At 32.6% G+C, this 13,025-nt stretch overlaps 1 protein-coding gene across 4 annotated transcripts in view; it reads left to right on the forward strand.

The window, feature by feature from the left end:
- LOC126717857 (uncharacterized) overlaps positions 1 to 13,025 on the forward strand; it is a 176,363-nt gene that overhangs the window by 46,153 nt on the left and 117,185 nt on the right. The window lies entirely within an intron of this gene.

A 13,025-nucleotide genomic window follows, 5' to 3' on the forward strand; every position in this document is an offset into this window, starting at 1 on the left:
AATTCTCCTCTCTTGCTCCTCGGGAAGAAAGAAGGATTTCGATATCACTACAATCACCCTACTCTTATCATACATCATCTCTATTTGCGTAGGTACCTTTTTAACTGCCTAACGCATGCTCCTAACGTTTCGGTATACGAGACGTGCCTTCATTAAATTTCTGTGGCTCCATATTCCCCACGTTCTACGGTGCGATACGAATCCAACGACTAGGGATTTTATTGGAACTCGGGCAGGAATTTTCCCACTCAACTCTCTCTGTGATACAAATATCACTTAAACACTTCATTTACTTCACTTTTGCACTCATAAATATCAAGAACTAGTCTGATGAGAGTTTCTTTCTTTGCGTAAGTCCTTTTAAACATTTTCATTTGATTGTTGTTTGGTTTGATTGTTGTTTTATTGCTTGCTTTAAAACTGTGCTTCTGGGCCTGTATGTGTGCACATACTTATGTATGCATATGCATACTAGAGGCAAGCATACGCATACTTGTGCCCAGAAATGCAAATTTAGGGTTCTTGCAATTTTGATTGTTTTGCATAGTTTTAATCCTCTGTTTAGGTCTTGTTGAGTCTAATTTTCACATGTTTAGGTCTAGGGTTAGTAGAATAACATGTTTCACATGCTATGTTGAATTGATAATTAGGGTTTAGATCTTGAATAAATCACATGAACATGCATATGAATATGAATATGCATTAATGCATAGGTGCTATGGTGCTATGAGGTAAGTGAGATAAGTCATGCATAATTACATGAACATTCATTTGATTGGGACAATGAGTGTGATACGGTTTGTGAACATAAGGAATATGTTTGGTTAGTACCATGATGCTATGCTTGGATGTTTGGGATATGCTTGATGTTAATGCCTTGTTGATGCTACCTTATTGTGATATGCTTGCTGCCTTGGATGAGATGAGATAGATGTATGCTTGGGTTGTGATATGCCATGATAGATGAGTGATTAGGTTTTGGGATGATTGATGTCATGTTGATTGTTAGATGTATGCTACCATGTGTGTAAGTATAGTTGCAATGTTGAATGTGCCTTTAATAGGGCTAAGACATAAGACACAATGAGAGGAAGTCAACCTTAAGATTAGGCGGTTTTGGATGCCTAACACCTTCCTAAGACCGTACCTTAATTCCAAACCCATATCTCTAATAGTAAGATCAATGGTCCTTCCTCGAGAGGACGCTATATATATGATTTCTAGACTATTGCAAAAACTAGATGGCGACTCCCCGTTGTGTCCACAAGAGTTGGGGGCGGGGGGTTTACAAGACCAATGTGGACGGGGCAACATCAGAGCATGACAAAAAGTCCAACATTGGTGTGGTTATCAGAGACAACAAGGGACAATTGACTGCTGCTCTTAGCAAGCTCCTGCAAGCCCAATACCTTGCAAAGCTAGTTGAAGTAATGGCCATGGAGCAAGGTGTTTTGCTGGCCTAAGAAATGCATCTAACTCATGTTATCTTTGAAGCTAATGCTTTCTCAGTCATACAAGCCATCAATGACAACACAACAGGGAATGACTTTGGCCACATCATCCAGAGATCCAACAAGCCAAAAACACCTTTGCTAGATGTTTCTTTAAACATTTGAATAGGGACTTCAATAGGGCAGGTCATGAACTTGCTCAGTTTGCTAGGCTTAGTGAAAGCACTCACATATGGAAGGGTGTTACTCCTTCCTTGGTTATTTAATATCATCCCACTTCAAAAAATAATCATGGTTCACAAGATAATAGTGCTACAGTTGATCAAAACTAGACATAGGCACGTAAGAGCATTTGAATTTTAGGAGCTCGTGCAAATCATAAATTTGTACATGGCCGACCTAGTTTCCCTATTCAGATGTGTCTTGGCCTGATTGATTGGACCAACAACTTGTATTATTTTGCATTTTGCATCCATATTTTACAGCCATCAATATTGAAATATCAAAGCATTAATATTTTGCACTTAAGTTGCAAGTGATTGTTCATGCATGGCTCACGTACACCCAAGGGTGGAGTTAGAGGGGGGCGAGGGGGAGCACCTGCCCCCTGGACTCCTAAAATTTCCTTGCATATGTAGTCTACTCTAAGAATTCATTTGGTTGGAGCAGTGGAAAAAGTGGGAGGATAGAAAAAATTTTAATTTCTCTCCTTTTTGTTTGGTTGGTAGTGGAAAAATGGAGAGATAGAAAAACTAAGTTTGTATAAATTTACTCATACACCCTTGTTCAAAAATGTTGACCAATTAAAACAAAAAAGTGACAAACAACTAAAAAAAAAAGCAAGCACCCAATTTATTAAAAAATAAAAATCATGTTCCAAAAAAAAGAAGAAAAACAAGACAACTATCACACAAGAAAAAAAGAAGAAAAAAAAAAAAAAGCAATGTCCTAGAAAGAAAAGAAAAAAAAAATTGGTAACATGCCCACCCACAACCATGGCCCCAGGAAAGTAAAAAATTAATATATATATATATATATATATTAAAAAAAAAAAAAAAAAAAAAAAAAAAAAAAAAAAGAAAGAAGAAGAAGAAGAAGCAAAGAGAACGTGCCTAGCAAAAAACAAGGAAAAAAAAAAACTGAACATGGGCATTTTTGTTCATTAAGCAGCTTTATTTTCTCCCTTCAGTTTTCTCTCCATTTTGGAGAGAAAACTTTTTGGTGGGCCCAGGGAGAAAACACTTAGGTTCCACCATTTATTTTCTTTCCTCTCTACCCAACCAAACACACTCAAAAAAGTTTTCCTTCCTATTTTCTTTTCAAAGTTTTCCATCCACCCTATTTTACCTCTAAACAAACACACCCTAAAGTAGTTACTAACATAGAAAAAAAAAAAATGAAAAAAAGGACTCCCACTTGAAAGTGACTCTGACACAGGAAAAAAAAGGAAAAATAAGTTATTCTCAAAAACCAAACCATATAACATTTTCACCAATTTCACTATTCTATAAGTAGCTTTTGGCTATTTCACGTTTTACACCTGTTTAACTATTTTTCTTTTTTTTATTTAATATCATTATTTTCACCGTTTTCACTATGATACCTTTCATAGCATTTTATTATTGAGTGAAGCTAGAGATATTACAAATTTTACTACTTATGTCTTACAAATTGGCATGTCACCGGTCACAAAAAATAATTTCAAGCATATATTCATTATATTTTTTAAGTAATACTAATCATATTTTTACCATATCAGTTTGTAAAATTTGTAGTAGCTATGACTATGAATTGGTTATTTTTGTTTATTTATTTTAATAATATGAAATATATTCATATTTTCTTAAAATTTTTTATTTATTTTGTTATTATTATTGATTAATATCTTTAAATTAATTTTACTTTTAATATTGTCTTTTAATTTTGCCCCCTTTAGACTAAAATCCTGCCTCTACCACTGCGTACACTAGACCCTTGAACTTCTCTCTCTCTCTCTCTCTCTCTCTCTCTCTCTCTCTCTCTCTCTCTCTCTCTCTCTCTCTCTCTACACACACACACAACATTTTCCCAATTGGTTTTCCGTTGTTATTGTTTCATTGTCATTTGGTATAGTGTTTGAATAATCCTGATCTACCATGAGTTGTCAAGTCACAATTGGAATGTTAAGAAAGGGTTACATTTTCCAGAATTCTACCAGCAAACTAAAAGAAACGGCATAATTACTTTAATTAGTATGTTTTATATACCTTTCTCTAAAAGATGAAAGAAAAATTATTCAACTTAATAGAGCTAGGTTGAAAAGCATTTTACTATGTGGGGTAAAAATTGTAGGAGTCTTTTTTCCCTTCTTATCATGTTCTATATATATATATATATATATTTTTTTTTTTTTTTTCCTTTTTCTTTTTTTTTTTTTACTTTCAAAATGATATACTACATAATCCAGAACTTGGAATGTTGACTAATGATTACTTGGGCGTAAACTTGGAATTTCTATTGGCAAACATATATAGTAGAACTTTTCGTTTGTTTGGATTAAGTTGTGAAATAATTTTTTTTGGCTGAGTGTGGAAAAAATTAGGGCAAATTATAAATTACTCACTTGTTGTTTGGCCGAAATTTGAGTTGTCTACTTGTAATTTGAAATTTGACACTTTTGTCTTTACTCACCTAAGATTTGCTCAGTTAGAGTTATATAACCCACTTCTGATAAAAACATGGTTAAATATATAATTTTGCTCCACTTTTATATCTCTCCCCTCCAAAAACACAAAAAAAAAAAAAAAAAAAAACATAAAAATATAAGATTAAAAAAATTCCAATAGAACACTTGCATTATAGTAGTTCAAACCACAAGTAAGCAACTTAAATTTCGGTCAAATCTTAGGTGAGTAAAGTGTCAAATTTCAAATCATAAATAGGCAACTTAAATTTCGGTCTAACCATAGATAGATAAGTTGTAATTTATTCAAAGAATTATTTGCTATAGAGGGAAGTCACCTATAACATTTTAGATCCTATTAATTAATAAACTACAGGTATATAGATGAATCTTCCAAAAAATAAACTATATGCAATATGGAGTGCTTCTGTTTAAGAATAGATCAATTTGGCTTTATCCTATCTCTAGAGTGTGATACAATAAGTGTCTTCTGAAAGCGTCAAAGGTTACCTTCTTTTTAAAAGTAAAAATAAAAAATTTATTTAAGTTATAACAAGGTGGATGGGAGGTTTAAACTTGGACATCTCTGCTAAAAATAATACCAAGATAACTCAATTGAGTTATATTTATAAGACTTGATATTTTACCCCCCCATCTTTAAAATATGATATATAGATGTACAAACTTTCTTGGTTTTTTTCATTTTTAATAATTCAGTAGTTGCAAAAGGGGAGATTTGAATCTTGAATATATCTGTTAAAGATATCAAAAGTTATCAACCAGTTAAGCTAGAAGGCTATTGACCATATATTCTTTCTTTTAATTGGCCATAAATGGTGAACAAAAAACTGGATTTTAAACTTATCCGAAATCCCAACAACGCTATAATTAAACCTTAAACGGGAATTAAATTAGGTCTAATATGGTTAATGAGGTAACATGAGAAAAGATGGGTTTGATTTGGTTTTATACCTATAAAAAAAAAAAATTAAAAAAACATAAACATATGGTTTCAAAAATTGTATCCCAAGAAAAAAAAAATTATAACCTTAATAAAGATTTAAAAAATGTATGTAATGATTAAAGAGTATTACCAATTCATCACACTACCATAGTCCCACCATAGTGTTAGAGATAAATATTTCTGATAGGGGTAATTTTGACTAAGGTTCAACAAATCCCAGAAACACCGCGCAAGGAAAGTGATGGTGCCCACGGGTCTGTCAATCCCACAGAAGCAGGTAGATGATCCAGAGTGACAACGTGAAAAGCGACGAGGCCACGTTAAAACCTAACGCAATGAAAGGCAGACAAGGTGAGTAAGAGGCCAACGAGGTGAATGAAAAAGCCGACGGGGCCAACATGGTCTTGCTTTGTCCCCACGAATATCCATATAAGGAAACATCTTGCATATCATGCAAGATGAATTCATTACTGATTCATATCTCCCTCGAATGGAAAGACACCCTACAATCTTGGAAACCCTAGTACCAGGTCTTCTCCATAAGGAAAAATCCCCTCTCTCAAGGGATCTAGGTTCACCACTCACCACTATATAACCACCAGACCCCTTCTTTTCCTAGGTATGCAGAAAATCCCTAGCTCTCTCACTATAGAGTTTTTAGAGATTTCTCATTTGTTGACTTGACCTTCAGAGGGTTCTTGGCTGATACCACACTGGTGCCTTCTGTTTGGTCCTTCTGTTCTTACTCCACAGGTACCCATTGGAGTGATTTAGAGCCCACAACTCACTAATGATTTCAACACATCATCAATTGGCACCGTCTATGGGAAGACTTAGTGATTGTGATTAGCTGCATCACAACTCCTAAAATGAAGAGTTGCAAGGTCCAAACATGCTCAATGTCTACCATTAACCAGGAATCCCACTAATGCTTTGGAGAGACAGGTGCAAACCCTGGTCGCAGTGGTAGAACGACTCATGCAGTGCAACTAGGAGTTGGAGCAACAGCTAAACCAAAGAAACGAGGGAGGCCAAGAAGGCCAACGCAACGAGTGGGATATGGATGAACAAAATGGAAGCCACCTACCGACGAGGGACAGACACAAGAGGGAAGACCAGAAAGAAAGCAATGTCCCCAATAGAAGGGACAGATCGAAAGATACTAGCCACCCCTCAGAGATGGAAGCCAGTGCACTTTGCATGGCCTAAGACATGCAGATGATGAAGGAGAAGATGGACATGATGATGAACGCCATGAGGGGACGGGTATCAACTAACCTGGATGAGTTTGTCCATTGGAAGGACTCCCCATTCACTGCCTAGGTGACTTCCTTCCCCCTCCCTGCGAAGTTTCAGATGCCACAGTTAGAAGCCTATGATAGGTCAAAGGACCCGCTCGACCATCTAAAGTCATTCAAAACCATCATGCACCTGCAAGGAGTTCCAGACGAAATTATGTGCCAAGCCTTCCCTACCACACTCAAGGGACCGACGAAGGCATGGTTCGACAAGCTTATCCCAAACACCATCTCTACCTTCAAGGAGTTAAGAGGACACTTTGTCAGGCACTTTATTAGGGGACAAAGAAACAAGAGGTGATAGCGCCCGTTTGGGTTACTAGTAACACCACACAAGGAAAGTGATAGCGCCTACGGGTCCGTCAGTCCCACTGAAGTAGACGGATGATCCAGAGCGACGATGTGAAAAGTGATAAGGCCACATTAAAACCCAATGCAATGAAAGGCAGATGGGGTGAGTAAAAGGCCGATGGGGTGAATGAAAAAGCCGACGGGGCTAGCATAGTCTTGCTTGGTCCCCACGAATATGCATATAAGGAAACATCTTGCATATCATGCAAGATGAATTCATTACTGATTCATATCTCCCTCGACTGGAAAGACACCCTACAATCCTGGAAACCCTAGTACTAGATCTTCTCTATAAGGAAAAATCCCCTCTCTCAAGGGATCTTGGTTTACCACTCGCCACAATATAAGCACCAAACCCCCTCTTTTCTTAGGTACACAAAAAATCCCTAGCTCTCTCACTATAGAGTTCTTATAGATTTCTAATTTGTTGACTTGACCTTCGGAGGATTCTTGACCGGTACCACACCAGTGCCTTCTTACTCCACAGGTATCCATAGGAGTGATTTGGAGCCTACAACTCACTGACGATTTCAGCACATCATCAATTTCTATATTACGTCATTGGATGACAATATCATGATGCAATCACAAAACTCACACAATTTTTTTATTTTTTTATTTAATAGAACCTCACACACATTTGACACAACCATTTTATATGATTTTCATCTATATTCTACTTCAAGACACTAGCTAGTCATAACATTTATAATAATAAGTAAATAAGGAAAATGATTTTCTGCATTTAAAATGGAAAGCATTCTATTCTAGTATGTACTATGTACTAAATGCATTATATAAATATATATATATATATATATATTATATAATAGGTGAAGCTGAGAGAAACTCAAATTAGAATTCCAATTTTGTGTCATATGTCCTCAATTATTTATTCTTAAAGAGTTTTATTTCTTAATTTTAGAATCAAATGTGGGACCACATCATAAATATTCATCCAAATGAGTTATTAAGTACAAAAACCAAATAGTCTAAAATAAATAAATCGTAAAAAAAAAAAAAAGTGCTTCACAATAATAAATGACTATCAATAGTATTTAAATTATATATATATGAATTAATTATGCATCTTATTGTATATTTTTAAGTGTATCCATGCATATGCATGGAGTTACAAACTAGTTTTTATAATAAAAAAGTATAATAGTAATTTTTATCAACTAATTGAATCAATATCATTTCGGAAGAACCAAAACATCTTTTAGTATGATTTTTTTTTTTTTTTTTGAGAAAAGACAAATTTTCATATCTAAAGATGTTTCGGTTTTGTTAGGAGAATGATATATTTTAGTATCGGTCAATATCTATATACCGTTTTAAGCTATAAATAAATATATATATATATGAAATTAAATTAATAATATTTTTTTTTTGCCATATTAAACTAATAATTTTAATAATATATATTATAATTTTTTTAAAATTTTGCAAGCCTAAAAGTCTTCGCTTTTAGCAATAATGGATCAATTAATATAATTGCTTCTATCTATTTTGTGCATACGGTACCTAATACATTAGTCAAGCCAATTTTTTTCCTATTTCTTTTTCTTCTTCCCCACTTTTCTCACATTTTTTTTATGATTGTACTATTTATTATCGAAATAAGATACTAATCGATTTTTTGGTGTGAGCAAAATTATACCCCAAATCTCACACTTTTCTAGAGCTTATAGCTTATAATAATATGGCGTTTACTTAATGCTAACGCAATACAAAAGAAAACAAAGTATATATCCCAAATCTTGCACTTTTTTTTTCATTAAAAAAAAAAAAAAAAAAATCTCGCACTTTTTTAAAGTGGCTTTTTTAAAACGCTAATATGGTACAAAAGAAAACGAAGGACATTGCTTTTGTGCCCAAATAGCCTTAAAATAATTTTGTAACCTCTCTCTTTACTTTTCCTTTCCCATAAGGTATCTGAATCCTTCGTATCAAAAAAAAAAAAAGGTATCTGAATCCTGGTACTCGTTCGGTGCTTTAATCCATTCTCTTTTAAGGTTAAAAAACAAAGCCAAAGACGTGGTGCTAAATGCGTATGAATATAATATGCCTTTCTTTTTTTATGAACAATATAATATGCCTTTCTTTTGATAACCAGTACTGCCCGTATTACACTTTTATCACCACATGAATACATTGCCTTTGCTAGCTAGCAGTGTATCCTGAAGGGATATTGTCTCTATCAAGACGCCTTCATGCATATCCGAAATTTTTACTGAAGGTTTTCGGGTACCTTTGGGTTGCACCGCTAGTGCCTTGCCCTTGTCTTTCTGAGAAAATCTTTTACTCATGGTAGTCTGCAATTGGGTTTTTGGAAAAGGATTATATTTGGAACAAATAAAAACTTCCTTTGAAATTCTTCTGTCAATGTCTTTTTGTGAAATTCTTTTGAAATATTTTATAAGAAAAACAAGAAAAGCATTTATAAAACAAACAACATTTATAAAACAAACTTTTCTTTGTACACTTTTGTGCTCTTGCTGAATAGCAATAATATTAGAAAAGTCATGATGGAATCTGTCAAGGTAAGTGAGATTCAGAATATTTCTTAAATCTAGTATGATTCTATCTTCGTAAAGTCTTTCATTAATAGGAGAATCTGTCAAGGGATTATAATTAATTCTACTTGTTGGGAAATCAAATCTGTTATTATTCAAGAAATTACAACAATTAATATTTTCTTTAATGATCAATAAAGAAGAGTCTGTCAAAGCTTCTTTTATTAAAATATCTGTTATATGAATATTTAAATATGCTATAAAGGGTGTACATTTGTCATTTAGTACTTCTATTAGTCTATCAATTTGTCTGTCATTAGAAATAATAATTTTACCATCTATATTTTGTGTGGGGGCAATAGTCTCAAATTGCCATCTGTCAGTCCATATATTATTAGTCCATGCATATTGATTACAAAAGATTGCATTCATATTTCCGTCTTCTATGAATTCTTCTGTAGATTGGACTTTATGTAGGAAAGGAGAACAAAAACAAGGAGAATAAAAACATATCTCTGTCTTTCTGTCTTGTCTATATTCTTTTTTGTCATTTTCTGTTAATTGATTAATAAGTAGCATTTCTGTCTTTAAAGATGACAAACTTCTTTCAGTTCTATAGATTCCTCTATTGTTGATATATGTTAAAATAGTAACCTTTTTGGAAGATCCTATTTCTTTCAGGACAGGTGGTACAATGAATTTAGAGAATATATCTTTTTCCAATATATTAGTTTTAACTCCTTTATCTGTCATTAAAAAAGGATAAATTAAAGCCATAAAAGGAGTTCCTAAAATAATTTTAGAAAGAAAGTCTTTCATTAAAACAAAGGCTGTCTCAAAATATTTTCTATCATGGCATATATGAACATTAGGTATTTTATAATTAATTATTAGTCTTTCTCCATTGGCCTGAATTAATCTTTCAGATGATTTTTCATAATACTTCAAGGGTATTAATCTTTCTTGTATATAATTCATATCAGCACCTGAATCTGTCAAAGCAATTTCTGTCAAGGAAAACTCTAAAGTAATTTCTGTATGCCATTTTTTAAAAATTACTCTGTCAATTATACTTAAGAAATTCTGTCTATCAAATTTATTACTATTGTTTGAAACATTAATATCTATAACTTCTTTATCTGTAGGAGGAACAAGGGTGTCTATCATGGGATTAGAAAATTCTTTTATTATTTCTACAATATTATGTTCATTTATGTCTGTCATATTTTCTTCTTTAATTTCTTTAATTTCCTTTTTTACCGTTTCTTCTTCTGTCAGTAGAGCTATTGGTTTTGTCTCTACACCATCTTGTTTTAATTTTATTTTTACCTTTTCTTTCTTGTCTTTTTCTTTCTTTCTACAATCCGTAACATGGTGACCATATTTCCTGCACTTAATGCAAGCAATAGGTATTTCTATAGTGTCTTTCAATTTTAATAAATATTCTTTCTTGTCTCTATAATGATTTGGTAGATTTTCTATCAGTTTTATTATTATGTCTTTTTGTTTTCTTTTTCTCTTATTAAGTTTAAGTGGGTTGGTTGATTTTAACTCTTTCTTTACTTGATCTATCTCTTTTTGTTTAACATTAAATATTTCCATCAATTCTTTTATAATATCTTTTTCAAATTCTAATTTACTAATTTGTTTAATAATTTTATTATGTCTGTCACATTGTTTTTTAGTATGTCCATATCTTTTGCATTTATGACAAATAATATTATTAACATGTCTGTCAGCTTTCTCATTATTTGATGACTCTGTAGTATTTAAAACTGTTATGTCTCTTTTTCTGTCTGTCTCCATTGGTAAACTTAAAAGTTCTATCTTTTTAGCCAATTCTATTAAACTGTGGTTTTCAGTTCTGTCAATTGTTTTAAGTCTCTCATCAATTTCTTCTTTAAAACTATTACACTTTTTGTCTTTTCTATTGACTACTTCTTTCACCATTCCTTCTTTTGCTTTTACTACACTATCACTATTACCATAACTATTTTTCCCACCATTGTTGACTTTTTCTTTTTGTCTTTCATGTCTCATCTTTTCCTCTATTTCTATCTTCCTACGTAGTGATTCCTTACTACTATTTTCTTTTGGCATGTCTTTCTCTACATCTTTACTATTTTGTCTTTCATGTAATTCTTTCAAGCTATCCTCATTATTTGTAGGACTATCATCTTTTAACTCTTTCCTTGTCATGTTTCTTTGCTTTACTATGTCTATCACTTTCCCTGTATCTTCACTATTCTGTTGTTCAAACATTTCTTTCATCTTTTTTACCATTCCTTTATTTATTATTTATTTATTATTATCTATTAGCTCTTCATGTAGAGATTCTTTCTTGTCTGTCTCTATTAGGCTCTTTTGTCTATCTGTGTCTAGCTCTTTACATATAATTTGTATTGAACTAGAAACTTCTCTATTATTTTGTTTTTTCACTATTTCTTTTAGTCTGTCATTTTCTATAGTACTTTTATCTTTTATACGTGTTACTCTTTCTTTAATAGGGCCAATTTCTGTATTAGCTCTTCTGTCAGTTGCTTTTAACATCTGTAAGTTCTTATCTACAACTTCTTTTAAATTACTATTTATAAACCAATTATTTGTCATAGTTTCTGTAAAAGATGATCTATGATGGGGTTCAAATTCTATTTCTTTTTTATAATGTGAATTTAAAACTTTCATTCTTTCATAGAGGTCCAAAAAGCTATCATTTTTCTTTTCAACTTTAGTATATATAGCAAATCTATCAATATTTTCCAAGGATTCCAATTTTCTATTAATTTTGTCCAAAAAACTATCATTGTGGTTATTAGTCTGTCGGTTGATTTTATCATTTGTGAAATTACACCAGTTATTTGTGTTACCATTATAGTTATAATTATCCATTTTACTGTCAGAATCAGAATCTGTTTCATATTCCATATCACTATTTGACCAATTATCATCTATATCTTTCATGCTATATCCTTCATCATAATCTATATCATCATAGTCCATGTTTCAATTAGTGTGTGCCTAGCCTAAGTGTGAACAAGCAAACAGATGATGAACTGATAAATGTATTTATTCTCTTTCTAAGCAATTAATAATTACTGGCGGAACTATTACTAACCACTGGTATTCTTGCTATCGGGACCACCTCCTCGGGAAACTCCATTGCGGGACCACCCAAACAACGCCTATCCGTCGGCTACAACAAAGGGGCTGACCAACGCGAAACTATGGTTTGCCAACGAGTCTCTAGGCTGACCAACGCTAACAAGGAGCAAGTAGTGGCTATGTAGTAATATAAGTTCCTAGTAACGTCTTAATTGCAAAGAAATAAAACTCATACACCTACCATCCATGGCTCTGATACCATTGACTACCCAGGAGTGAGCACAGCAGTAATATAGAAGCATAAACAATGATAAAATAGTTTATAAAGAAGAGAATAGCAAAATAGATATAGTCAAAATAGATTAAAACAGAGTATGGAGCATAAAACTGAAACAAATAAGATTTCTTTTTCTTCTTCCCCGCTTTTCTCACATTTTTTTTATGATTGTACTATTTATTATCGAAATAAGATACTAATTGATTTTTTGGTGTGAGCAAAATTATACCCCAAATCTCACACTTTTCTAGAGCTTATAGCTTATAATAATATGGCGTTTACTTAATGCTAACGCAATACAAAAGAAAACAAAGTATATATCCCAAATCTTGCACTTTTTTTTTCATTAAAAAAAAAAAAAAAAAAAAATATCTCGCACTTTTTTAAAGTGGCTTTTTTAA

The sequence above is a fragment of the Quercus robur genome, chromosome 3 (assembly GCF_932294415.1).
Source record: "Quercus robur chromosome 3, dhQueRobu3.1, whole genome shotgun sequence".
Taxonomy (NCBI): Eukaryota; Viridiplantae; Streptophyta; class Magnoliopsida; order Fagales; family Fagaceae; genus Quercus; species Quercus robur.